This window comes from Macrobrachium rosenbergii, chromosome 5, assembly GCF_040412425.1.
Source record: "Macrobrachium rosenbergii isolate ZJJX-2024 chromosome 5, ASM4041242v1, whole genome shotgun sequence".
Classification (NCBI taxonomy): domain Eukaryota; kingdom Metazoa; phylum Arthropoda; class Malacostraca; order Decapoda; family Palaemonidae; genus Macrobrachium; species Macrobrachium rosenbergii.
In genome coordinates, this window is record NC_089745.1 from 28655961 (window position 1) to 28683460 (window position 27500).

Below are 27500 nucleotides of genomic sequence, written 5' to 3' on the forward strand. Positions count from 1 at the left end.
GATAATGCCGCTAAGAATTAATAAATTGAATAATTAGCTATATTTCATCACATCAGTCGGCTTCAAGTACTGACAGTATTACCTGGTATCAAAGGAGAAAAGTCCATTTTGCCCTGTGTTAAAGGTTTAGGCTGGCGTGAGTGTAATTAATAGTAGGCCTCAGTTTCATTACTTAGATAATGGAATCTTATTACGTAGAATATTACTCTGAAAAAAAATAATCAATAGTTGGTTGATCTTATTTTTAAATTTTCGTAGTGCTACGCTTCTGAAAAGTAAATGCTTTAGAAAAGTGACGTTGTGAAGTTTCCGTTTCCATGTCAACAGCATTATGAAAACAGAGATTTTGTCAGTATAACCAATTTCATTGTAAGATAATCCATAAACTCTAACAACACGTAGTATATAAAAGTTATGATAAACATCAATCTCACTCACGGCTTCCAGTATTGGGCAGGGGATCTCCGTTGAAAAACAAATACACAATATATATATATATATACACATATATATATATATATATATATATATATATATATATATATATATATATATATATATATATATATATATATATATGTATAGATATACATATATATATATGCATGCATATATACATACATACATATACTGTATATACGCCATTTTGTGTTTTACACTGCTGAAAGCGTAATCCCATTAAGGAATTTCCTTGAATATATGAACATCATCAGTGGAAATTCTCCGCCCAGTAGGACACAGCATAGCTAGGAAAGGTTCAAGAGGTAGACTTGAGCGAAGGAAAGCAATTAGCATGAAAAGTATCGATAATTTCTTTCACCTGGCAAGTCCACAGATTCCTTAGGCAGCTGTAGAAGATCTTCATAATTCTTCAAATAAAGTTCACCTCGTCGATATTAAATTTTCCTCTACTACTCATGCTGTTCGATTCCTAATACTGCGGTCGGATTTTAAGGCTCGTGGACAGCTTATAGATTAATTCTCGGTATTTTTTTTTGGTTCCAGTCACCTTTCCATTTAAGAGGCAACACTCATTTCCTGAGACTTTAAAACCAATGCTTTTGACGTCTTTCCGCGATGCGTAACGTACATAAGAACACCAGTTAGTCCGTCTTATAGCCGGTATTTAAAAAAAGCTGTGATTCGCGGGCTGTTTTGCGGTTATGATAGATCTCTTTCATACCTAACTTATATCAGGAAATAGTAAAATTATTGTTTTTCTTCTCAACAAGGCATAGATGGCATTGGTATTATTATTTGTGATCAACTGGAACCTTTACAACTCCAATATGGTATTTCTCATTTTTTTACCCCATCATTTTCTTTTGCTTCCTCTTCAACCTTGCCTCAATTATCCTCTCTGAGTTTTAGAAACCGCGATTATCATTATTAGACCATTGTCAACACTCCTCTCTCTCTCTCTCTCTCTCTCTCTCTCTCTCTCTCTCTCTCTCTCTCTCTCTCTCTCTCTCCAGAACAACCCACTCGTGTATCTCTCTCCCACTTGTCCCAACAATCAGAAAGTCTGTGGAAAACAAATCAGGCGTGCATGACTTTTGTACGTCCACCCCCTCAATCTCCACCTGCTCCCTTCCTTGCCCGCCTCTTGTAGCACTCTCCAAGTTCCGTTCCGCCTACCCATCCGCCCACTCCTGTCCACTCCACAACTTCTTCAGAATGGTGTCACCAGCGAATCTCAAGTTCGGGACACAACGATTTTCGCCTCAGCCACTGCTACTGCCGCTGATGCTGCCACGCCGTCGGGGGAACGGACAACCATACTGAAATGAACTGAACTTTCGTTTCGTCATATATATATATATATATATATATATATATATATATATATATATATATATATATATATATATATATATATATAATCTCTGAGTTGCACTGGGACCAAACCAGGGAGGTATGGCTAATGCCCTTTCCTTCCACTCGAGATATATATATATATATATATATATATATATATATATATATATATATATATATATATATATATATATATATATATATATATATATATATATATATATATATATATATATATATATATATATATATATATATATATATATATATATAAAGCACTCGTGGTTCTAAGTTACGACCAACGAAATTATCCGGGTATTAATGCAAAACGCTCGTTTTCTTACTTACATTACACTGTTGCTCTTGTAATTTGACTGTTGAAATAATACCTGTATGTCAGTTAGTTGTAGTTAGCCCAACCAGCGTAAAGGAGGACATGGGTCTAGCAACCCCATTCCAACAGACTTGCTGAGGATCTTCTCTTTATCTATGCCTGCACCACACATGCACTAAATGTAGTATCCATACATAAATCCAAATACAAGCTCATAAGCAAAACAGATATAGAGAAACAAGGCCATTTGGTAAATGCAAAGGAAAATACACACTCTTTGTACAAGGTCTGGCGACCGCTTGACTCGCATTAAAAAGTCACAACCCCATGTTGCAAGACAAAGCACAATCACGAATCCTTCGAAAAATGATGACCTAGCGAAATTGCTTAGTTATTCCCGACACGTTCTTTGTCATTGCGCTTTCATAAGTAACTACGTCCCTCGCTTGCCTCTGTCATGTGAAAACATTCGTATGCATGTGTGAATATACGTAATTGCTCCTATTCTTAGCCCCGTGTTCATGCTTTTGTTGAGTTTCCCTTGTGACCCATGTAGGGAGAAAGAAAGAGAGAGGGGGGAGTGAGCTTGGGTGGTTGCATGTTTAAATCAAGACATAATAGATATGAAGATATATATATATATATATATATATATATATATATATATATATATATATATATATATATATATATATATATATATATATATATATAATGTGTGTGTTTGTGTGTAGTATCGAAGAACTCAAAAATGAAATCACTTTGGAGCCAGTAGTACGTCTAGAATCATCAGAGTTCCGTGGGGAAACGTGCCCCTGATGTCGAGAGATGCTTTGCAATTTTTACCACTATTGTCAGGAAAGATTTACAAAATATTAAACCTTAGAAGCCATTGATTTTGAAAGTATGGATTCCGGCACCATCACACGCTCGCGAGATCCGTGCACCATTCCCTTCAGAGCAATAACTTTTCGCGAGACCTCCAAATTTTTCACGAAACTATTAAGCCCAGGACTATTTGCAAATTCGTTGTCACATAAAGTAAAAGTGGAAAATGCGTTATTGTGATGCCTTCCTGTAAATATCATAATAACTACTGAAAAAATATTTGGATGCTTTTTAGCGTTTACATATCTGTGTTTGACGATGAACGGAAAGAACGGTTGACAAATAAACAAGAACTATTAAACGTGTGAGATGGCTCCGTAGGAAAAAAGAGGAAGTCTTCTGAATTTGTGTTTTTTCCTTTTTCTCTTGCAGAGTACAGCTTGGGGTACTGTCTTGGCTTTAAAGGGAAGCTTTAGAATATACATATTTTCTATTTTTGATATCGGCGTGAAAAATATAACGGCTGAATTTCGTCGTTAGAAACTGTCCAGTTCGCGGAAACGGGAAGTTTGCCCCGAGCCTTTGTACTTGTTAGTAACCAAACTGCTTGCCTGGTGAATGTTATATTTGTTTTTGTGTGTTTGTACAGTTTTTCCTCTGTTTGTTTTGTGCGGACTTCTCTCTCTCTCTCTCTCTCTCTCTCTCTCTCTCTCTCTCTCTCTCTCTCTCTCTCTCTCTCGTTTTGTTTTTTCGATTAAAATGTCTGATGTTAAATTTTGTTAATATATTACATAGTAAAATGCTCCTCTCTTTCGCTCACTCTCACTGGATATATACATTGTCTTGAACCCAATACATAATTGATGTACATTTTGTTTACCTTTGAGCCTTGAATATTCCTCTAGCTACCGTTGGCTTCTCGTAGTGTATTTTTTTTATATATATTTTATTGTGTTTTATATTTCTTTGCATAATATTCTCTCTCTCTCTCTCTCTCTCTCTCTCTCTCTCCTATTGATCCAACCATGAGTTTGAGGTCTTTGGGTCTTACACCTTTCGTCCTTTTGCTCCTAGTCTTCAGGGGTGAGGGAAGCAGGGAAGAAGGGGCAGGGCACGTTCAAAGGTGGTATAGGTACTGGTAGGGGTGGGGGGGTATGAAAGGCGATGGAGTTACGAACTCACTCACTCTTTTATTGGAGGAGAAAAAAATATAAATATAGAAAACAATAAAATTGAAAAGATAAATGAATAAAAAATATTCTTTTCGCCATATGCAAATCCTGATTTTCATTTGACGTGATCCTCGTGTATTTAGTTCTCTTTGTCGCACAGGTTCTTTAAACTGGCAAGGACTGGTTCAGTGTTGGTTAATGAATTATCAGTTCACATGTTTCTTGCCGCCTTATGTTGTTTATTGTTTATTATTTCATTCGTCCATTCTTTGTATCGTTCTACTGAGTATGATGTTTTTGTTACTAATACTACTGTAATACTATCAAAGTATTGTTAATATTATTATTGTTCTGTTGCAGTTTCATAAGGCAAAAGTGTGCAAAATTGTTGAATTTCGTTTTGAACGAGGTAAAATTTTAAGTTTCAGTAATGAAACATAATATTAGTTTCCCTGTTATCAGCACATCTGCAATAAAACGGTCCCTTTTTTGTCAGTGAAATCAATCTCGGCTGAAGGAATATCTTAAATTACAGGCAGATAAATCTGGAAAGAAATCGGACGCGTTGATGAATTATAAGATGCACTGTAATTACACCTCGTTTTCATTTCCCTCGTCAGAAAGATTCAAAGTAAATATTGAACATGATTACCGAATGGGAAGGGGTGACTCAATAAAAAGTGGAAATAGGTCAAGGGCGGTCGTTTGTATGGTAAGTAGCCCCAGCGCTCTGGCCCTAAAACAAATATATCCCCACGTCATACAAGAGATAAAATTGTTTTTTTACCTGTTCTTTTAGGGGAATTTCTTGAATGTATCGCATGAAATTCTAATAATGTGCCTGCATATGAATTTGTCCTCCCCAGATTTCTTACTTAATTCGCCATTTCTACATAAAGGTGCATTTCCTGTCATGAAGATCAAATAACGTTTGCATGAAAGCTTGAAACTATTCCTTACCCAAACAGGGATATAGAGAAAATTCAGTAGTAAAAATCTAAAAGGAATTACATTTATTTACATAAAGTCAAATGAATTGAGTTTTTCCCATTAATTATAAATGAAATGTGAAATGGCCATTATAAATACCCAATTATCGAGACCACATTAAAGTAATTGGAGCAGATATATACTCCCGGTTCATCCCAATTAAAAATAACGATGATCTAGGGGGAGCGAGGTGTTGCCCGCCGTGCCAGAGAGGCCTTTCGTTGGTACTCGCCTCCTATAAAGTTTACTTACTGGCGATGCAGAGTAATGCTTCTTATGTAAGCGATTTATTCACATTTATTACGATTGGCAGCATGATCATTGTCGCAATAATAATAATAATAATCCCACTAAAATGAGTAATTAATTATTATCAAAATAGTTATACAAAATAGAGATAAGAAGAATGTTCTTTATAAATTTACATTGTCGATATATCGTATCATATTTGTATCCGGAATTTAACTTTGAATACCTCCGACAATTTCGCAGGTAGAGCTTCAAACTGACGATACATTAAGGCCATGTTATAGGAAAGAAAAGTTCCAAAACACTTCTCCCTCGACCTGAAAGGAAAAAGAGACAAAAGACGCGGTCCAACAAAATCCTGCTAAATGGATTGTTTCATGAGTTTCTGCAATAAACTCTGGGTTGTTGTAATATAATATATATATATATATATATATATATATATATATATATATATATATATATATATATATATATATATATACATACATACAATTATATGTGTGTGCGTGCGCTTGTGTTCCTTGTCCATTAATATTTGCTTGTATTTTGCTGTGACCACTCTGTCAGTAAATATTTACTTCCTTTCCACTTTAAGTAAACGTTTGACAAAATAATTTTTTCTCTTTCAAAGCAGTTTTCAATTAACTATCGCGTTTTGTTTATTCTAGATACGAAGGACAGAGCTACAAGGTGATTTTTTAAAAACTATATAGATTATTGATTGACGATCCTCTTATCCCACCCACACTAACTTGATTTTGGCCAGGAAAATTGGCGTATGCAGTAAATGCCCTCTAATTTCCAGTCTTACATAAGCTAATATTTCAGATGCACACTTCGGTTTATATTGCTGTTGTTAGTAACAGACACATTAGTGCAAATATTGATGTTAGAAGCTACCGTGTTAACAGTCACGGAAGAACAAACACGCGCTCTCAAGAAAAGCTCCCAAAATCTTAAAAAGAGCCCTTTCCTGGGAATCGGGTTGAGTTATACAACATCGGGGGCTTCTAAATTCTTGTGTTGTCCCTGATGACATTTAAATCTCCGCGATGGAATCCGAGGAAAATGCCGGAGACATTTTAAAATGTTTATGTGACTCGTGGAATTGTCTCCCGTGACATTAAACTTTTCAAATGTTTCCCCGAAGACTCTTGAGGATGCTAGGTCTAATTGGAATTAGGTTCGAGTCCTTTCGTGTCCTTTTCTTTTAGTTCCCGCTCAAATCGCTATGTCGAAATGCTGTGAGGTGATTAATAATTCATCTTTGGAGTAATTTTTGCACGATAAAATTCAACATAAAGCATATTTAAAATCAAGCTTATACACACACGTGTATATTGTATACCTACATACATCCATATATGTATGTATATATATATATATATATATATATATATATATATATATATATATATATATATATATATATATATATATATGTATGTATATATATATATATATGCGTGTGTGTGTGTATGTGCGAAAGTTGTACATAACATTCATGCACCTAGAAAAGCTTATAATAAAATCGATAGAGGGGCGTTGACGAGTGTATTGAGGGTGTATGGTATACAAGACAAGTTGCTTAGAGTGGTCAAAAGTTTTTATAATGAAAGCAAACTGTATTTGACAGTATATTGGCTGAGGGGGGATGGTTTGTTGTGAAAGTCAGTCCGAGACAAGGGTCTTCATGGCTATTCATTATCTTTACAGGTGAGGAAATGCGAGAAATGAGAAAGGACAATAAATGTAGGAGCAATGATATGGTATCTATTGTATTAATTTCCTTGGCTGTCTTTCTGTGTGTGTGTGTGTCCCTCCCCTTTCCCTTCCCCTCCCCCTCCTCCCCCTTCCCCTACCCATACCCCACCCCTCCCATCCCCACCCTTCCCTTCCCCTTCCCCCTCCTCCCCCCATCCCCTCCCCTCCTCCTTTCCCTCTTCCATGTTTTATGATGAATTAAAATTTGAGATTGAGTGTTATTAACAAAAAGTTTATAAATTTGTAAGGACATAATTTTTTTTATAAAAGTAATATACAGGTTTTTCAGATCAAAATATAACTTCCTTGACCTTTAGAATTTATGAAGTGTTTAATTAACCTCGTGTGGTAACTATGAATTACCGGCATTATGAGGATCACAGTAAAGACTACTGTTATACACCTGGAGTTTTTAAGATTTAAGAAGACATTATAATCGAATGGGCGTTTCTCCAGGAGGTGGACGAAATGATTCCAAAGACAGATTCTGGATTTCTTCCCTGAGGGGAAGCGGATCCTATAGGAATCTGTTCAGGTGCTGAAGACGGCTTCACAGGATCCTGGAGTCTTTAAGAATTTAAGACATTATGATCCAATGGGCATTTCCCCAGGAATGCTTCAGGAGCTAAAGACTGCTTCAAAGGTTCCTGGAGTTGTGAAGACGGCTTTCAAGAATAATATTTTAATAGCTATTCAGAAATTTTCAACATTAAGTGATCCAACAGTATGTAATAAAAAGATTTTTGGCTGAGCTTTGTTATTTTCGTTTCGAAATGCACTCAGCATGTAATTATAAAACAACAACAGGCAATACTGGTGATGGTCCGGAACCGCCAATGGCATCAGCATTGGTTCAAAACCCATCAACAGCTGCCCCTGCACCTACACCAAGATATGGTCAATTCTTTGTATATGACCGGAAGGTAAACGGGGTTGGTGCTGCCCTTAGACTTTTGCTGACTATTATTAATAGGGTTAATTTAGCTCTGGGTATGGGTATGGTATGGATATAGGTATGGGTATGGGTATGGTATGCATATGGGAGTGGTATAGTATGGACATGGGCATGGGTATGGAATGGATATGGTATGGGTATAGGTATGGGTATTGTAAGGCTGTGGGTATGGCTATGGTTATGAGTTTGGTACAAATATGGGTATCAGTTTGAGTATGGTACAGGTATGGGTATAGAACAGATATGGGTATGGTATCGGTATGATACAGATATGGGTATGGGTATGGGTATGGTACAGATATGGGAACTAGTAAATGCAAGCGATAGCGAGCATCTGCTAGTAAGAAAATTAAATGTGCATAGAGCTTAAAATTGATGATATTTGCAGACAGTACGATATTGTCTGGGGATAGTTGAAAAAACCTGTAGAACTAGAGAAAACAACTTCCTGCAAAGGAGATATTCAAGAGTTAATGTGAGCAAAATTAAGACTATGGGTGTGAATAAAAACCAAGAAGAGGGAGCAGTGAATTATGAGTGTGGGATAAGAAAAGGTGAGTCACAAATTAGGTGAAGCAAGACAGCATGCAAGGTGTATGTACTAGCTTAAGAAGTCACTCAGATTGTCTATGGAATACAAGTGATTGTTGAACTTCCTCTTATTTCTGTAAGTAATATATGGATGCCAAATGTGAATGACAGAAAAAAAGGTTGAAGATGTTGAAATTAACTTTGTGAGTAGTATATATGGAGTAGGGACACTGAAAGTGAGAAATGTGGACGCCCAGGATCATAGTGTTTTGAGATGGGGTGGTCAAGAGGAAAGAAATGAGGATGATAGCTTGGTGAAGAGTTTATAGCTAAGAGGTCCTAGGAGGGAGGAAGAACTTAATAGAGTTTTAATAGAGTTGGACAGATGCTGTGAAAAAGTCGTTAGTATGGAAGATGGTTGACATCGAGGAAGTGTGAGGGTACATGGAAGATACATAAGAATACCGAAGCATATGAAAGGAATTTGACGTGATGCTGATGAGCCTTTTGCGATGGTGTGGGAAATGGGTAATGTTGAAGAAATTGTCTGCACAGAAGGTTCTTGCACGAATGTGACAGAGGACAATATGGTTTTTCCTTGGTATCACAGCCTATTATGGGACTCTGCTAACAACCTCATAGCCAAGAAACCAGAAAGCTGTACTCTTCGGCTCTATCCTGCCCAGAAGTGGGGAAAATGTATGGAATAACTTGCTGGTGGCATAATTTACAACTTATGTCAACAGACACATAATTGGTTTTACCAAGAACATGCAAAGTCGCTTCTCACCACAAAAATCGATCTTAGGACTCTAGTTGTCCTCTGGGTAGGCTGAATAGCTTGCTTGCTTTACTGGAAAGAAGACTTACTCTTGAATCTCAAGTGAGGATGCAGCTGTGTGGACGAGTTTTGTTGAAATTCATAATATCCCTATTAGCCAAAGCAGTGGATGAGGTACAACTGGGATACAAAATATTGCATCAATTTCCTTAATGTTTCAGACTGATTCATTTTTATCCGCTACAGTGAAGAGGAATCCGTAACTTTAGAAAAATGGTGTGATGCATGCAAGAAAGAATGTCCACATTTTCAATTTTGGCTTTTGATTTTGAACATGGAGTTGACTATTTTCACAATGATACATTCATTTAGAGAGGGAAACTTTGCACTGTATTATAAGTCTCTGTCGGAACTAATACAGTATTTCTTTGCCAACAACAACGTCAGTTATGCACGATGGCTTCCAGTTCATCTTCGAGATATGATGAGCCTAGAGAGACAACATCCAGAGGTTGCAAGGCAGTTCCAAAATGCTATCAGCAAAGATGGGGAAGCTGAAGGGCTTACAGAGAACCCATCAGCTCTTCGTAGATGGATGGTGGCTGGACCAAAAATAAGCCAGCTTGTAACCAATTATGAAACAGCATCGGGAAGTAAAATTTTAAAGAAAAATACTCTTCACCATGAAAATTCAGAAGCAGCTCAAAAGGCATTCATTGAGAAGGTGGAAGGTGCACGTGTAAAAAGACAGAATTAGACTGTACTGCACTTTGTAGCTGCCCTTATCATGCTTCTTCAGGAGTCTAAAACACTGATGTTCAACAATGATAGAAGGAGAATAGACCCTAATATACTCATAATCATAATTCTCATGTTTGGACAGTTAATAATGAGTTAGTATATTTGTCACATATACATTTTTTAATTATATCTATGAGAAAATGGCTATAAATACTCATCGAAATCAAGTTATATGGACAAATATGTAGAAATACCAAGGAAGTTAGATTATTTTGTATATTAGGCTTACCTGGCTGCCATCTTGGAAAATGGCTGACAAATTAGACTCCTGAATGGCAAGGACTGTTCTCCCAAGCAAAGTTTGCAATTTTATGGCAAAGAAATCCCAATAGTTACTGAACTTTGGTTATTTATACAAAAATATATTGTCATTTTTTCACGATAATCATCTTGGAAGATGGCCACCTAAGGGAATTTCATGTGGCTAGCACTTTTTTCTTAAAGTCTACCCCCATTGAGTATTTCTGCCGAATTTCATGCTTGTGTCATGAAATGAACGATTGTATGGCTTATCTCCTCCACTATTATGTCCTGGGGAACGGCGCTTACTTTTAACATTTGCCGGCCACATGACCCATCGCGTGACGTGTTTTTTGATGGTGCGATTTGTCTTTATTGTTTATGAATTTGTGTTTATTATAATATGTGAGAGCGTCATTCGATGTGTTTTTGAGTAGCGTGAGGCAAGTATCTTGGTTTTATATCACCACATTCGTTTGTCTAGTTATATGGGCCATCTCCAGAAAGTGTTACCCATCCAGAGATGATCCTGCAAGCCCCAGATCGTTAATCACCTTTGTAGAGACCTATCACGTTTAATAACGATCAGGTACGAAATTCGGTTGAATAATTTTTATAAAAATTACAAGGGTGAGATTTCCACACAACCCTCCCCCTTTGCTTTTCAAGGTGTGTGATCACGGCCATTTGTCTCTAAAATCTGCTTTCCAAAGATGAACATTGATGATTTAGGCACATAACCTGTTTCGTCTTCATGCATAAGGAAAGGTTAATTAAGCATATTATTGCCAGATTTAACCCGTTTCACGAAAGGATTTGCAAAAAATGTACTTTTTACTTTACTTATATCGATTTCCATTCAAAGTTGAGTAAGATAATGAAGGTCATTTTGAGTCGGTGTTGAATTAATCAGTTCCGGTTCCCATGACTGAATAAACTGAAGAAGCAGTTTTTATTTGTTGAACGCTAAGCTGTTCCAGAGTAGTAGACTATTTTAATAAAAGCTGGTTAGGAATATGTTACTTCCATATATTATGACAGATTTGACGTGTGATATTTTTTAGAAAGCTCTAATTTTTCTTTACATTTGTTGATTAGTTAGCTAGCTATTTAAGCCAGTGAAATGCCTCTCATGTATTGAGCATCTCTCTTTGTAGAAAGTTGTATTTACCTATTGCTTCCAGTTGTAAGTAATGTAATTATATTCAGTTTCCCAGGTTTTTTTATGTTATTAATAGGTTTCGTAAATTTGAGTTGCTGATGCACAATATTTGACCAATTCTTGAAGTGAAAAATTTTTGTAAATTATTTCAGCCAATAATCTCTCTCTCTCTCTCTCTCTCTCTCTCTCTCTCTCTCTCTCTCTCTCTCTCTCTCTTTTAGAATGCCGTAATGAGAGCACATAATGATGATCTAATTAATGATACGTTTATAATGTACAGTGAATCCAAACGTTGGGTTACAGAGCAACAGTAGGAGCATGATACTGTATACAGTGGAATTTTGTAATACACAACAAACTTCCAATTTCGCCTTCCCACCACCGGGTAAGGGGCGCGCCGTAACCGTAAGGCCTAAAAAAAAATAATCATAATTTTGGGATTAATCTGCAGTTGATGAAATTGTTTTTGGAGATTAAATTAGTTACAGATACCTTTCAGGACTACTGGGAATGAGATTGTTCTGTTTACCTTCGAAGAAAGCTGCAGTAATATTTGGTACATCTTGAGATGAACTGTAACACATACGAAGTTGAAGTGAATTGATATTTTTAGAAGATTTCATGTCTTTTTGTTTTGTCTTGTGTTGTACATATGCTTGGTACTAACATATAAGAATTCGCAAACGCGCGCAAGCTCTTGTATGAAATAATGAGGCAACGAAATAATAGAAACATATAATTTTGAGTGAATGCTAACGTCTTGAAACATTTTTGTGGCCTACATAAAAAAATTTAGGCAGCCATGCCCTAATTTTATGGCACAGAGAAACTATGATGTAATACCAATGTCGGTAGCGTATGTGTTCCCATGGTGATAAGCCTCCTAAGTTTCCAGGTGTGAAGGTTCTCAAATTTTTTAAAGTTTGGGATTTATTTTTTTAGAATCGGCAAGATTTTGGTTTTAATAAAGGCATGAATCTTGAAAATTAAGTTTAGTTCCTTGGAATTATTGTCTTTCGAAATCATAATGCTAAAGTCTAGAACTGTCCCCTTTGCGACAGCAGGTAAAAAATTAAAAAAATTAGGATTTAGAGCTCAAGGGTAGCAGGAGTTTCCCCTCAAGTTTTCAACTTGTTTAAATGGCAATCTCGTGCTCTTTGCCGTTTGTTGCACAAATCCTGTTTTAGAAAGATTGACATTATGGGTTTTGGTACAGGTGTAAAGAAGTCTTCTAATGGAATTTTATTCCTATGGATACTTAAGTTTTCAAAATGTAAGTCTAATATGAAGACAGATTTATTCCTCTTTGATGGTAAAGCAAAAAGGCATTGCCCTTTGATCATAACAATTCAGTCATTTTGTGGGTTATATTTTTTTTTATTTGAATTCTGTAATGTTTACAGAACTTTGCAGAATATCAACTTTCCTGCTTGATATTAAAGATTTTATGCCCCAGATCAAGAGAGTTTAGGGACTTCAGGAATTTAGTATAAGACCTCTCATCTCTCTACACGAAGAGTAATAGTGAGTGTCATTTGACGATAAGGCGTCATATTTAAAATTGATGGATAGCCTCCTGTGATGATGGTTTCTGTAGAATCTTTTAGTTCCTGAACATCTAACTTTTGATGCTTTTACTGAGGAATGCAGTTGTGGTAATCAGTTATTGTTGTTACAGAAACCTGTGTCAAACCACGATGCTTAAAGAAATGATTATGTTGCTATAATGTTATCAGATGATTAAAAATTGAAATCGTAATTTATGATTATTTTTAGCATGCCATTGGCAGAAAAATGGGACATGTAAAAAAAAACAATGGATAAAGAAATTGTTTACTCATGGAAAAAAAAGTCTTTCAAAACAGACCCAGCGTCTCCCATTTTCCTTGGATATTTGCAGGAATATTATTATATAGCGCTATATCCCAGGGATTCAGTCTAGACACGTAGGTGGAATAGATAAAGGTTACGGGGCGGTGGTCTCGGTCACAATCCATTTATTATTCAAGGGAAACCTGAGGGCGAGGAAGCGCCAATGGGATATGATGGAGTTCTGGGACTAAGCCTCTCTCTTCATTACCATTAAATGAACGTTTGAATCTGCCTTTGTACTCTTCATGTTGTTTTCGTTTTAACATGAAAAAGAGTGTTATTTAAATGAACTATTTTTAGAATCAACGCTTTGTTATTTTGTAACTAAGTGCTTTGTTTGACATTCAGGGAAAAAAATAGTTTTGGTGTATTTTGGTCATTGTTGTTACTTGCGGCTTGCTCTATGGAAAACAGCAGTTTTACAGTCCAGGGCTCGTGTTTACGGATCTTGGCACGTTTGTCTTCCTGTAGTTATACTGCATAGTGTGTTGATTTACTAATTTTTTATTTATGTTGCCGGCCACTCAAGTACTCTCGTTTATTCCATTGTTCATATTAGATTACACGCTGTACCATTACGGTTATCAGTGAATGTATAAACTAATGCTAATTCGTTAGTTTAGTTAGAGTTGTGTGCATAAAGAGTAAATTTATGTGAACAGTTTTTGTGGTCGATACATCTGGGTTTTCTAGGTAAATTGTCACAGAAGGATGAGCAATGAGCAGATGACAGGAGTAAATCGTTACCGCTGCTCCATGCGCAACATTCTTTCCTTTCGGTTGTATATTGGAGCAATAGAATATCGTGGTTTCCTGATTATAATATTAATGATGATCAGAACGGTCATTCATATTTTGATACTAATAAAGTTAAATGTAGGGAAAGGAATGCAGAATCTGGAATATTCTGCGAAATACACTGTAGCTTCTCTGTGACGTTATCCAAATATATATGGCTTTGAAGTCGAAGATTTATGTGCTTGCCCGTCATTCCTTTCGCTTATTTATTTCCAGTAAACGTCGTCCTCCTTCTTCCCCTTGGCTCCCTTTGCGTTGCAGTACCCATTACTTGCAGACTGTTTTCTTTCTTTTCATTTTTGGAGCGAAACCACGTTAATTGCTTTTCCTTCACTTTACTCCGTCGAATGTATTTCCTGCCATATTTTGCCTCCATGCATACAGCTTCTCGTAACGGGCTTTCTCTTTTATCTAACAGTTTTTTTCATCCCTGTTTTTATCTTAACATTGTACTTTGTAGTCAAGGCTTTGTGCTATGTATGGTTGCAAATACTGATTTTTTTCTTTTATCTTTTACTTCTCTTTTGTTAATTACTGCACTTGCCTATTTTAAAGACGTCTTCTTTTTCCCATACATAAAGCACTAACTTTTTGTAGTTCCTATGTTTAGTTTCATGTAAAGTTTGAATTTTTGTACGTACTTACATACCTTGTTTCCCATTCGAGGGGTGTAAGCCAGAAAGGTAGAGCCTTTTGGTGCTCGTCGGGTTATAGATAAGGTTATTTACTTACGCAGGTATCCATTTACTGCTAGGTCGATCGGTGAGTGGCAGCCTTGATCTTATGAGAACCAAGTGCTTTACCGCTGGTTTACGGCACCCCCTCACGCATTTTATAACAGGCATACACGCGTGCATTGTTATATTTACCGTTTGCTTACATATTTGTGAAATGAACAATATATGCATGGACTAGGCTCTCTTGACCTGAAGCTTCCACAGTATGGTATGCCACACTTAAAAAAAAAGAATAAAGGAGTAAAGCAGAATATGCATAATAACAGACAACAGTGAATAAGAAGGGATCGTAACAATGTAACTGATACAAATTGAAAAACTGACCGCTTGTAGAATGGACGATGAATGAAGCAGAAGACTTTGCGAGGGTTTTAGACTGGGCATCTGGTCACCAGTCACCATAAGGCAGAATAAAACTTAAAGGATGGAGTTTTGAGCTGCCCCAAATTTTTTGTTTTATGCATATTTAGCTTAGACACATTGTATATCACGTTCACCGAAACGTCTAGAAGCCTACTTCTTTTCCGAGCGTTAACGCGAGAATTCATTTTCCTGCTTAAAGACAAAAGATTTGCATTGTAAGAGACGTAATGATTCTCACATATTTGTGCGCATTGTCAAGGCTTCTATGGACCATGTAGAAAAGGTTAAAATAATATGTAGAATAGTAGGTTACTAATGATGATCTGTAATTTATATTGCAAAGATTGTGTACTATAAGAATACTAAAAGAAATGTAAACTTTACATCTTTAGACTTTACCTCCTTTTTATTAACTATTTCTCATGTCCTTACGATTTATATTTTACTTTAAAGGCCCATTCCGAAAAAAACTGGTGCTATTCCTTATACTCCTAAGCCAATCTTTTAACATCCTTGCTCTGCATATCTGTTTAGAGAGTTAATCAATGTCCTTAGGTACATTAAAGTCGCTCTTCTGCAACGTCCTCTCGTTGGTTGTTGAATCTCCCAAGAACTTCATTTGACATTTTCCCCTCGTTGCATTATTCATCTCTATGAAAATCTTTCCCTACCTCCCCAGTGACTAAACAGTGTCGTATTGACTCGAGGAATCGCGTATTGCTTCCGGTTAAGTCGATTGCGATGATGCTAATCAACTAAGTGCGCTTGCAACGCAGAGGGATGAAGGTTGGCCTTTGATGTGGTTGCGTTATTTGTTTCTCTGCCAACGGTTTTCATTGTTGGTGGCAGTGAGCGTTTAGTGAGTTTTTGTTATTTAATAAAGTTGACAGTTAAGGTTGATTTAATAGAAAAAAGATGGTTCATATCTTGTTCTATATTAATTACATTTTCACTTTTAGTGTCTCTCCTGAAACTTTTAATGTCTCTTCTGAATAACCTTTTCCCATTTTAGGAAGTTTGTGGAAGGAGGGGCTGTGGAGAAATAGGGGGTGGGGAGAGCTTTCTTGACAAGGAAAATGTTTGACTTTTAATAGAATATTTGTTCAACTTCAGACACGATTATTGCCGAAATATGACTGTAAAAGAGAGAGAGAGAGAGAGAGAGAGAGAGAGAGAGAGAGAGAGAGAGAGAGAGAGAGGGTGTTTATTCTTTTTACACTTTTTTTATAGATTGTCTTGCTTTGACGTCAGCTTTCTCTCCCGTAGCCTGGCCAAGGTCGCAGATTAAACTCGATTAATCGTAGTTGCACTATTTGTTAGAAAGTAATTACTGCTGTTGGATTCTCTCTCTCTCTCTCTCTCTCTCTCTCTCTCTCTCTCTCTCTCTCTCTCTCTCTCTCTCTCTCAGTAATCCAACACGGCTAATTAAGGAGAGTCACCTTAAGTACTTTTCCATTAAACCTTAGCGTTTCTAAAGGACATATCCTCATTCCTAGGGAATTGCCGTTCTGTTGCTTAGTCATGATTGCAGTTGCCTTATCGATTCATTCAGTTCATGTGCAATGTATATGCCACATGCCTAGGAAGCATTCTGTGATAATAATATCCAATTGGATCTTGTTTGTCCTCCCCGGGTGACAGTAGGGAAGACATGACAGCCACCCACCCCTGCAAACCGGTTTGTCCGCCCCGGGTGGGGGCGGGGTAGGTAGGGGAACGGGAGGGTAGGGGAGACATTCACCCTCCTCCTACAAACCTGTTTGTCCGCCCCGGGTGGGGCCGGGGTAGGTAGGGGGAGACATCCACCCTCCTCCTACAAACCTGTTTGTCCGCCCTGGGTGGGGGCAGGGTAGGTAAGGGATCGGGAGGGTAGGGGAGACAGCAGCGCCGAATTTCAGAGCGCGCTACGCACGCCAAGCTCGTATATACCATAACAGGCAATCAAAGAAGCAAGTAGAGCTGACCTGCTCTCTCTCTCTTTCAAAGTACTATTTTATTTTTCTTAATCCCTTGCGTTCTGAATATCAACCCATGAAGCTTGGTAAAGCTCCGAGTCGCTGGAAAATAACTACTTCTGTAGCCTGATTTATTTTTTTGTTAATATCAATTTGAAAATAAAGCGATACATGAAATGTCTTGTCGCCGAAAGTTGATTAATTAGAAAATGAAACAAAGGGTTTAGGAGGGTTGTAGTTAACAGCCATTGTTCTCATCTTACTCATCATTTAGTCATTTTATCCTCATTACTGAGGAACACCTCGAAAAGCAGCAGATCATCAACTGCAGTTAGGGATTCATGAAAGATCACCTCCTCTCTGTAATATTTCTGTTTAATTTCATTTCAAAGCAAGGGAATATGAATATATCTTAAGATGAGAAAGAAAAAGGAGCGAATCATAAACTAGATCTGACTTGTAATAAAAGAGATTTATTAAAGGATGAGTCCTTTCAGGTGGTGACAGATCTCCCTCTCAGAATATTATAAATCACACAATTGTCAGAGATGTAGAGAATGTTACAGATTATGCGTTCGACAGAAAAGCATTCTGAGATCCAGTAAACTCCTCCTCCAACCCCCTCCCTCTCTCTCTCTCTCGGTCACACACACGAGGTGAAATTTGGTATGTCGTGTAAGTTCGTGTATATTGATTCATATTCTTTATGTAATATAGGCACCTGAGATTCTCATCGAGATGGAAATGAATGAATCGAGACTGAGCGCTAAAGAGTGTTAATTTTACTTGAGGCAAATGGTGAAAAATCACATAATTCTAAAAGAGTGAAGGTAACTTCTTTGGTTCCCTGATACTATATTACGAATCAAGGTTATTTCCGCTAATTTGATCGGCTGTTTTGCCTGTAAATCAAAGCTTTAGGGCTGACGTTAATGAAACTATAAAGGAAAGACAGCTGTAGGCCAAGAATAACCCAGTTAGATTTTAGGGCTAACCCTGTTCATTATCATGCAAATATACAAAAAGTGAAATCCCGGATGGAGGATTTTTGCCAACTTTGATAGTATAAAGCTTTATACTACATGCTTTATACATGTGCATTGTTGAGTATCTCTCACAGCATTTAATGAGAATTGTTTGATGTTAGGGAGAAAGCTGCAAAGAAGAACCTGCATGCACTGTGTCCTCATCAGGGTTATATTCACAAAATTTTTACATCAGAATTAAATGAACATTTATATTCAGAATTCTCACACTAAGTCACTTATAGTTAGAGTTAGGCATAAATGCGTATTGTCATATACGAAAAGATTGAGTGTTAATGTAGTGGTGTGTGTTTCCAAAATTGTATGCCTGATAAAGTCATCTGAGATGTATAGAATATGCGGGATATTTAGTATTTGCAGAAGAAGAATCTTTTAACAAACCGCGAAAAACCAGGGTTGGGTTAATTCTTTGTTCTCTCCATCTTTACTTTGAGACGAGTGAGTCTTGACAAAAGAATGTTTTTTGTTGAAGGTTGTTTGGCGTTGGTGCGCAAAGATTCACTTGGTTGCGCCATCATTAAGCTAATTACAACAAACTTGTGTATAATGTTTTGCAAGACGGATAATTAAACACTTCTTTTTGTTCTCTTGTTTTCCAGAGCGACTTGCCTTGTGCAACGTCGAGATGTACTCGGCGTCCGTGTTGAAGTTTGTCAACACGGAGAGCTGCATTTGTTGGAGCTGAAGGACGGTGCACTTCAGGTGAGCCGGTTTTGTTACTTTTGTTGATTCTTTATTTACTTATTTGTTTATTTATTTGACAAGGTCTTAAGCTCAACAAAAGTCAAATTTAGAGATCTTGAACTTGACACATTGTGTTAGGTAAAAGGAAGAAGGAACTATATATAAATTAGCAAGATCTCTGGGGTTGTTCGTGCTTTTCTTCTGCATTATTTCAGATGTTCCGCGGAAGAAATGTCAGGTATCAAAATAACATACATTTTTATTTCTGGCTGGATATTTGTTACTAAGAATGGACAAATTCATAAATCAAGCTGTTGAAATGATTTAGTTTTTGAATGAGCCAGACATTAATTAGTATATAGATGGATTGTATTACATTTGCAAGTGAAAACAAATACGTAATCCTTTATATGCGAATTTACCCTTTTAAATTTCCCCTCTTATATTTAATTCGGTGTCTTGCTGTTCATTCCACTAGCAATGAAATGCATGATTTTGCCCTGGCATTTTATCATTCCGTCCTTTCGTTTCTTCTCTGATAAATGGATTCTGGTCGGTTTCACGTTCCTTAATGCCAGCGATTCTGGAGCGCATGCATAGATGCTCCCAACACATTGCAATTGCGTCCAGCGCCTGGGTTCATTTCATCCGAGAAGCATCACTCTTCCCATGAAATGTGGTTATTGGTTTCTGTAGGCTTTACTCAATTTTCGGTTTGTGTATTATAGGGCTGGAGGGGTGGATTAATGGCACACCCTGGGGAGAAGGGCGAGTCTGGCGCACTTATTTTTATTTAATTTCATTCTGAAAATCTCAAGAGTGTACACGTCCAATAAAATGTTAATGGCACAAAGTGGAGGATAAACATCACTAACAAAGCTACAATAAATGTACCAGAAAATGCATTTTCATTCTTTTTTGGATTTCTAGATTTCATTCATATTGCATGCGTCTGGTGGATTGGAGGCTTTAGTTAAGGAAGGTAGTTTTTAAAGGAAGGGAGTATATGCGTTGGTTGTAGTTTGCCGAAATGTATGAAAAGAAGAGATAGAGAGGTGCTTGTTTATCTTTCAGATTTTTCTGTGCGCTTACGAGATCTTTTTGTTTTGTTTAGCTGCGAACTTTTCACCTGCCTTAAAGTTTATGGGGTGCTGGGCACTTTTCTTTTTAGTTGTAAATTAACAAAAATGAATGACCTTGACGATTCTTTAAGTTACAGATTTAAAAATTATACAAGATTTTCTGATCTGCCAAAGTATCCCTTAAAAAGCATCCTTTACAGAGTTTATGATAATCACACTAGTATCTGAACCATTCTGCTAGCAGGATGTCTTTTATCGCCTCATTTTTGTTTTAGAAATTAAGGTCATTCTTAGTTTAAAGCTATTCTCAAGACCTGTTCCAAGATAAGGCCCGTTTCTGTGAATATGCATCAACAACCAAAGCTTTTCTGCCCATTGAGTCTTCCTATTATATTTTGATTCCTTGTTCTGTACGCTAATATAAGATCTACAATCAGTTATAGGAATCTTTTCCCCATTTAGAAACTAGATTACTGTTAGATGAAAGGTGCTGAATTGGAGTAAAATTGTAATGTAAGATTACAAATTTTAGATATTTTCACCATATTAGTACATCTAGACCTTTTAATTAAATACTTTGATGATGACACACTTACGCAACATTTAGGCAGTGGGTGTGCTTTCCTTTAGCCAATATGTGCCGCTACCTTGACATTTTGTATTTATAATTAACCACGATGAGGCTCAAATATGTATCTTTCGCAAACAAGCCGGGGGGTGAAGTCGTACTCATATTCGTAAATGAAAACATCAGTAGTGTTTCCGAACCCATCCTTTTAATTGACTGAGTGGTTACCAATAGCAAATGGGTCTGCCCTCTTTTCATTTTGAATGCACTCGATTGTCTACTTGCATTTTGCTAGCTCAATGCTGTATCCCAACAGCCTTCTTTAAGCTATATTGAAAGTTGATTAACTTTGCAGTTTTGTCACTGAATATTTCAAAACCCAGACCTCAAGTATTGCGTTTTGAACATTAATCATAACTTTAATTTGAATTAACTCAAGTAGCAACGAAAACATTAAAAAATGCAGAAGTAATCCTAGACACAAAAGTGCTCTAGAGCCTTTGTAACATTTAGTATTTGAGGAAGCAGACGAGTGAAGTGAGTTTTTTTCCATGTGATAAAGACAGTAATTGTGTGGATAGCCTCAGCCCCGTTTTATATTAAATTGCGTTTGGTGTTCAACTTTTTGTATTTTTGTTTGACCAAAAACGATCATTTAGGTTTGAAAACTTGAGGACGTTTTGTTCGCTTACCGTGGTCGAGCTAACAGTTTACATTTACTTGTTCGACTTGATTTGTATCAGGGGAGAGAGAGAGAGGATTGTCTTGGCCCATTGTCAGTTAGTTATGAGCAAGTTTATACACGTAAAATATGAAAGCCATTACAGTTATGTTGGAAATAAATATCAGTTAATTGCCTCCCGCTGCTTTTGATGGGGCTTGCCAGTTAAGTAGTTTTTATTTGGTTGCGTATTAGAATTTAGCATTTTTCCAGCCTAGTGTTACCTGTTTTATTTCAATCAATTTATCGCCTCTCTAACCCTCCACCGTCTGTGGAGTTCATCTCTCTCTCTCTCTCTCTCTCTCTCTCTCTCTCTCTCTCTCTCATGTGCATTGTTTATGTACTCTTACTACTGATTGCCAATTTGCTGCGTTATTATTTGCACGTGCGCTCTTTAACATCGTATTATTTTTGTATTTTATCTGGTATAATTATACCAAGCTCTGAAATTCGCTTCCTGCTTCAGTTTTTTTCAGATTATTATAATTTTCCTCTCTTTGATAGGCAGGTTTGTCACTGCCTTCCTAGTTAAGGCACACCGTCCTTCCTCCAGTTTTCCTTTCCGGTCCTTAGCATTTCTTTTGGGGTGAAGTCGTCAGCCCTGTCCTTGTCCACCCTAGCTGCAACTTACTATCCTTGACTAACCATCAAGTACTTTGGTCTGTGTCTGCGTCACACGAGGCAGAGTGGATTTTTCAAGGAAAGCCCCAAGTATTTCCTCTCGAGGGATATAACTCCATTTATACGACTTTCTGTAAGCCCAATTCCCCACACATACACACACTCACGCGCAAATATATATTATACACACACACTCACACACACACACACACACACACACACACACACACACACACACATATATATATATATATATATATATATATATATATATATATATATATATCAAGAATAAAAGAATAAGAGGAACTATTAAAGTTGTAGAACTATCAAAGAAGGCCCAGGAAAGAAGACTGCAGTAGTATGGCCATGTGATGAGAAGGGATGAGACATATGCAGGGAGGAGAGTGATGCAGATGGAGGTGCCTGGTGGGAAAGCGAGAGGAAGACTGAAGCGAAGGTGGATGGATATAGTTAAAGAATATCTGAGAGACAAACAATTGTCAGAGGATGATGTGTTTGACCGAGCTAAGTGGAGGAAGGCTGTCAGAAACGTCGACCCCACATAGAAGTGAGAAAGATGCAAAGAAAGAAGATATATATATATATATATATATATATATATATATATATATATATATATATATATATATATATATATATATATATATATATATATATATAATTCACTCAGCACTTTGAAAACTTACAACCAATAATTGCGTCTACGCCAGCAAGGTTCGAACCTGTGTTTTGTAGCGATGGTACAAAGGTGACTGAGAATGGGAAAGTCGCTGCCATATCTCTATCAAATCCAAAAGGCATAGGCTAGAATCTTTGCCTGAGAGATACACTTAGAATATATAGTTCCCCATGGTTATAAGTTATTGCCAGAATAAAGTAAATCCTACATTAAAATGTCTGGTTTGAGGTGTGAGATCATTAAAAAGCTTTTATGTGAATATGCATGTAGGTATGTATATATGTATGCATGTATGTTTATATGTATGTATGTTGTATTTATATACGCATATATATATACATATATATAAATATAAATGTAAATATAAATGTGTAAATATATAAATATATATGTATATATATTATGTATATGTATACATATACACATATATACATACTGTATATGTTATATATAATATATATACTATATATATATATATATATATATATATATATATATATATATATATATATATATATATATTTGTGTCGTCCTTGTGGACCTTTTTGTTATCCTTTCCTTTGGTAGTCTCTGCAAACCCATTAGCAAGCAGAAAATAATATTTGAGTGTTGGGGAAAGGCTTGGTTGACATTCTACAGAGGGGGGTGGGGAGCACATCCCTCCAACCCACCACTGTGTGTCAGTCTCATTTAATAGAATCCGCCAAGTAAAGGGCCTGACCACACATCGGACGAATCACTAATTTGTTGGTGTTTGTACTGGACATTCGCTCCACTGATGCCTATTTGCTGTGCCTCGATAACGCTGTTTCGTTCATTTAAGCTCTCGAATCTATACACCTCCCCACCATGTCCCTTCCCAACCAGACATGGCCCCTAAATATTCTCCACCAACCTCCAACAACTGTAGCATTGTGGCTTCGTTGTGTAGTGTATAATATGCATATGATATATATATATATATATATATATATATATATATATATATATATATATATATATATATATATATATATATATATATATATATATATATATATATATATATATATATATATACTTCTCATTAACCCAATGATATCCAAAAAAATGATAGTGGGTTAATCTACAGAGGGGGGTATATATATATCCAATATATATATATATATATATATATATATATATATATATATATATATATATATTTATATATATATATATATTCAAACTTGGTGCCTATCTAATGATAAGTTTTTATTTAAAAATCTATAAGCTTTCTTGGACAAACAGTCCACATTATCCAAGATTGTACGGATACTTGATAATGTGGACTGTTTGTCCAAGAAATATTGTAATATTTTTGAATAAAAATCCATTAGATACCACCCAGTTTGAATGAGGTCCTTTAGTAATTCTACTAATGCACAGAACAATTGTGTATGTGATAAAGTTAATATATATATATATATATATATATATATATATATATATATATATATATATATATATATATATATATATATATGTGTGTGTGTGTGTGTGTGTGTGTGTGTATTGGATACCACTGGAACAATATCCAGTAAATCATATTGGGTTAATGCGGCTTTTCCTTAGCAACATTCACTTTAGGGTGTGCTGAATGACCCTGTGGATCCCAGTGCTTGGCTTTATGCGTAAACACATATTTCATTCCATTCACTGTGGGTTGTCCCGTTCCTGCCTAAATGAGTTAAGGTAGAAGAGATACTTTAGTCTGGGGAGCCATCTCCTCTGGAGAAGAACACTCCAAAATCAAACCAGAGAGTGGAAAAGATCCCTTGGTATGCAACCTAGAGAGTTACTCTTAATATAAGCTCTCCAGACTTGGATGCGCCGTAGCCTCCCATGGTTTTGGGTTTGAGTTCCCTTGCTTGAGGGTACCATCAGGCATTTTTCCTGTTTTTTTTTCATAAGCGTTTAGGACCGGCTAATAAGAAAGCAAAGTTGCTTGGAGAATCATAAGGCAAGCACCTTCTTTTGAACTTCATACTTTCCTTCTCAGCTTTTTATAATTTATATATCCATCTTGATTGTCCTCTCCCAGTTGATTTGGCTACCCTGCGGGTTGAAATTTGCCTTGTAAGGTGTCCCGGCTTTACCTTGTCGACCAGTTGCTTCCAGCACACTTTTAATAACATATGGTCAGTTTCACACATCCTTCTGATGAAAATATCGAGAATAACATGAATACTGTTGTTGATTTTAATGTTTGTTCTTCTGTTGATTATTGCTGTGTTGTTGTTATTATGAATCTATTTATGAGATGTGCTTCAAATTTTATATTGGTAATTTTAATACTTTCATGAGACATTGAACTAACCCCTGGCCTGGGTACATTACTCAGATATTTGAGGCTTAATGTCAAATTTTCTTGATCTTCAGAGTTATACCCATAAATGCGATGTGATGTTTTTACATGAGACTTTAGTAAGTAGTAACAAATCAAAGGCTGAATTTTTAATCCTAGGGTTTGATAGCCTGACTTCACTTGTCGTTGTAAATTCCCATATGTGCAAGGTACGGCTATATACACGAGGTCCGGACGACCTATTTAACGGAAGAAAAATTTGGAGTATAATTACCAGGAAGTTCTGTTTTTAAGATTTTTAGGAAGTTCTACATTGTTTATGTATTTGCTCTTTACCATAATACAAATATTGACAACTTTGCATATGACTGTCTCTTCGGGAGTATTAGTATAGTTCAGTTACAGGATCCAAAAGTTTCATTTGTTATTTGTGGAGACTGCAATTCAATGCACAGCATGTGACTTTATTCAAATTCTACTGATAACCATGGCCGGCCTGTTCTTGAGTTTAGTTTACCCTCTGACTTTGTCCAGGTAATTGAGGAACCCATGCATATTTTTGGTAATAAATTAGACCCCATATTCACAGATGTTCATGCTATCATTAATTCTAAGTTCTGGGAGTATATAGACTCTTTCCGACCATTGTGCCGCTGAGATGGACGTGTCAAACGGTATATGCCTAATGCCAGCATTGAAAAAACGGCCCGGTTGAAATCTAGAGCATGGATTGCATTGTTGAAACTTTTCAGGCACTGATATTTCAAGTGGTATATCTAATCTAGTTCCCAAGAGGAAGTTAAATGAAATGCTGATGGCTATTTTAGAAAGATAGGTCTTGAGAAAGGTCATCAAGATCAGGACAAATGACCAGCCATGGTTTGATGATACATGCTGGCAAGCTTCCATAAACAGACCAAATTGAACACATAGAGACAAATCGTTCACATGAAAACTGCACCATTTTTATTAGGTCTTGCCACACTGCAAATAGAATTTACCATATAGCTAATAGAAATTTACAATAATTCCTTAAGAAGGAAACTCAACGAAATTACTCAGCCTTATCAGTAGTGGACCAAATTGGCATCTTCTATCTTTGGGTCAGGAACATCTTCCATCCCACCACTGCTAACATTTGATGATGGATTGGTTACTGGCCCTAAGGAAAAGGCTAAACTTCTTCATCGAGCTTTTAAAGCTAAGCAATCAGCTGAGGATGCTCCTCTCCCTTATGCTTGTCATACTGAACCTCTCCTTACAAAATTTGCATTCCACTTAAGGGATAATCTTGATAGCTGGGCCGGATAAGACCCTGAAGATTTCTTTCCTTTGTTTTTCAAAAAGGTTTCGAGTGTGTTATCTCCCAAGATTAGATTATGTAGATTTTTATGTAGACATAGTAGATTATATAGATTTTTATGTAGACGTAGTATCTTTGCTGATGAGCGCAAGCTTAGTCATAGTGTGGCTGTTCCAAAGAGTAACAAAAGGCCAATTTCTATTGGCCCTGTACTCTCCAAAGTCACAGAAAAACTTTTTTTTAAACCACTGTACAAGTTTGTAGAATCCAAAGGATTGTTAGTTGAAAGTCAGTATGCATATAGGAAGCAGTTACGTACCTGTGATGCTCTTTTAGATTTAACCTGCCATTTTCAAGAGATCCTTTTTCAGTGCTTTGAGTGTAGAGTAATTCAAATAGATTTTAGCGCTGCTTTTGATTTGTCAGATTATATGGCACTTAATTTTAAACTTCAGAATCTTGGAGTGGGTGGATATGCAGAGATTTGCTGTTGATGGGATCTTTAGCAAACCAAGACCTATTGTGTCTGTCGTTCATAAGGTAGTGCTCTTGGTCCACTGTTATTTTTAGTGTATACACTGGAAACAAGATTCTTTAGTGTGGCGTTTATGCTACACTTGTGTGTGTAGTAAAATCTCCCCTTATGAGAAATGAAGATGCCCTTAGTCTCACTCGTAACATGGAGCAGATTAGTGAATGGTGTAGTCGGTTGGGTATGAGGTTGAACGTCAGTAAAACGTAAACACCATTGCTTAGTAGATCTTGTAGAGATTTTCCACCCTCAAGTAGGTGGGACTCCGTTGAATGAGTCTGAAGCTTTAACTATACTTAGTGTAACTTCTGACCCACATCATATTGAGAAATATCGAATTAAAATGCCAGCAAATGCTGCACGGAATTTAGTTATTTTGGTAAGGCCTCATATATTTATAACAATGATAGAATCAACACAACCTGTTTTAGGTCATTTGTCCTTCCTTTAGTGGAATACCTTTCTCCAGTGTAGATGTCTTCTGGTAGATATAATCCTGTCGTGGTTCATAGTGGTAGGCTTCTGTTTCCTAAGGTTAGCATTTATAACATGGATCACTAA

The 27500-nt window shown here is 36.5% G+C and overlaps 1 protein-coding gene and 1 long non-coding RNA gene across 2 annotated transcripts in view; one reads left to right on the forward strand and one right to left on the reverse strand.

Annotated features, from left to right (window-relative positions):
* LOC136838632 (uncharacterized) overlaps window positions 1-19025 on the forward strand; it is a 242049-nt gene extending 223024 nt beyond the window's left edge. Inside the window, exon 8 of the long non-coding RNA XR_010853058.1 lies at window positions 18999-19025. This is a non-coding gene — a long non-coding RNA (uncharacterized lncRNA). The remainder of the gene's footprint in view (window positions 1-18998) is intronic.
* The window catches only part of LOC136838631 (uncharacterized), a 259640-nt gene that overhangs the window by 152985 nt on the left and 79155 nt on the right, over window positions 1-27500 (reverse strand). The gene's annotated exons all lie outside the window — the stretch shown is intronic.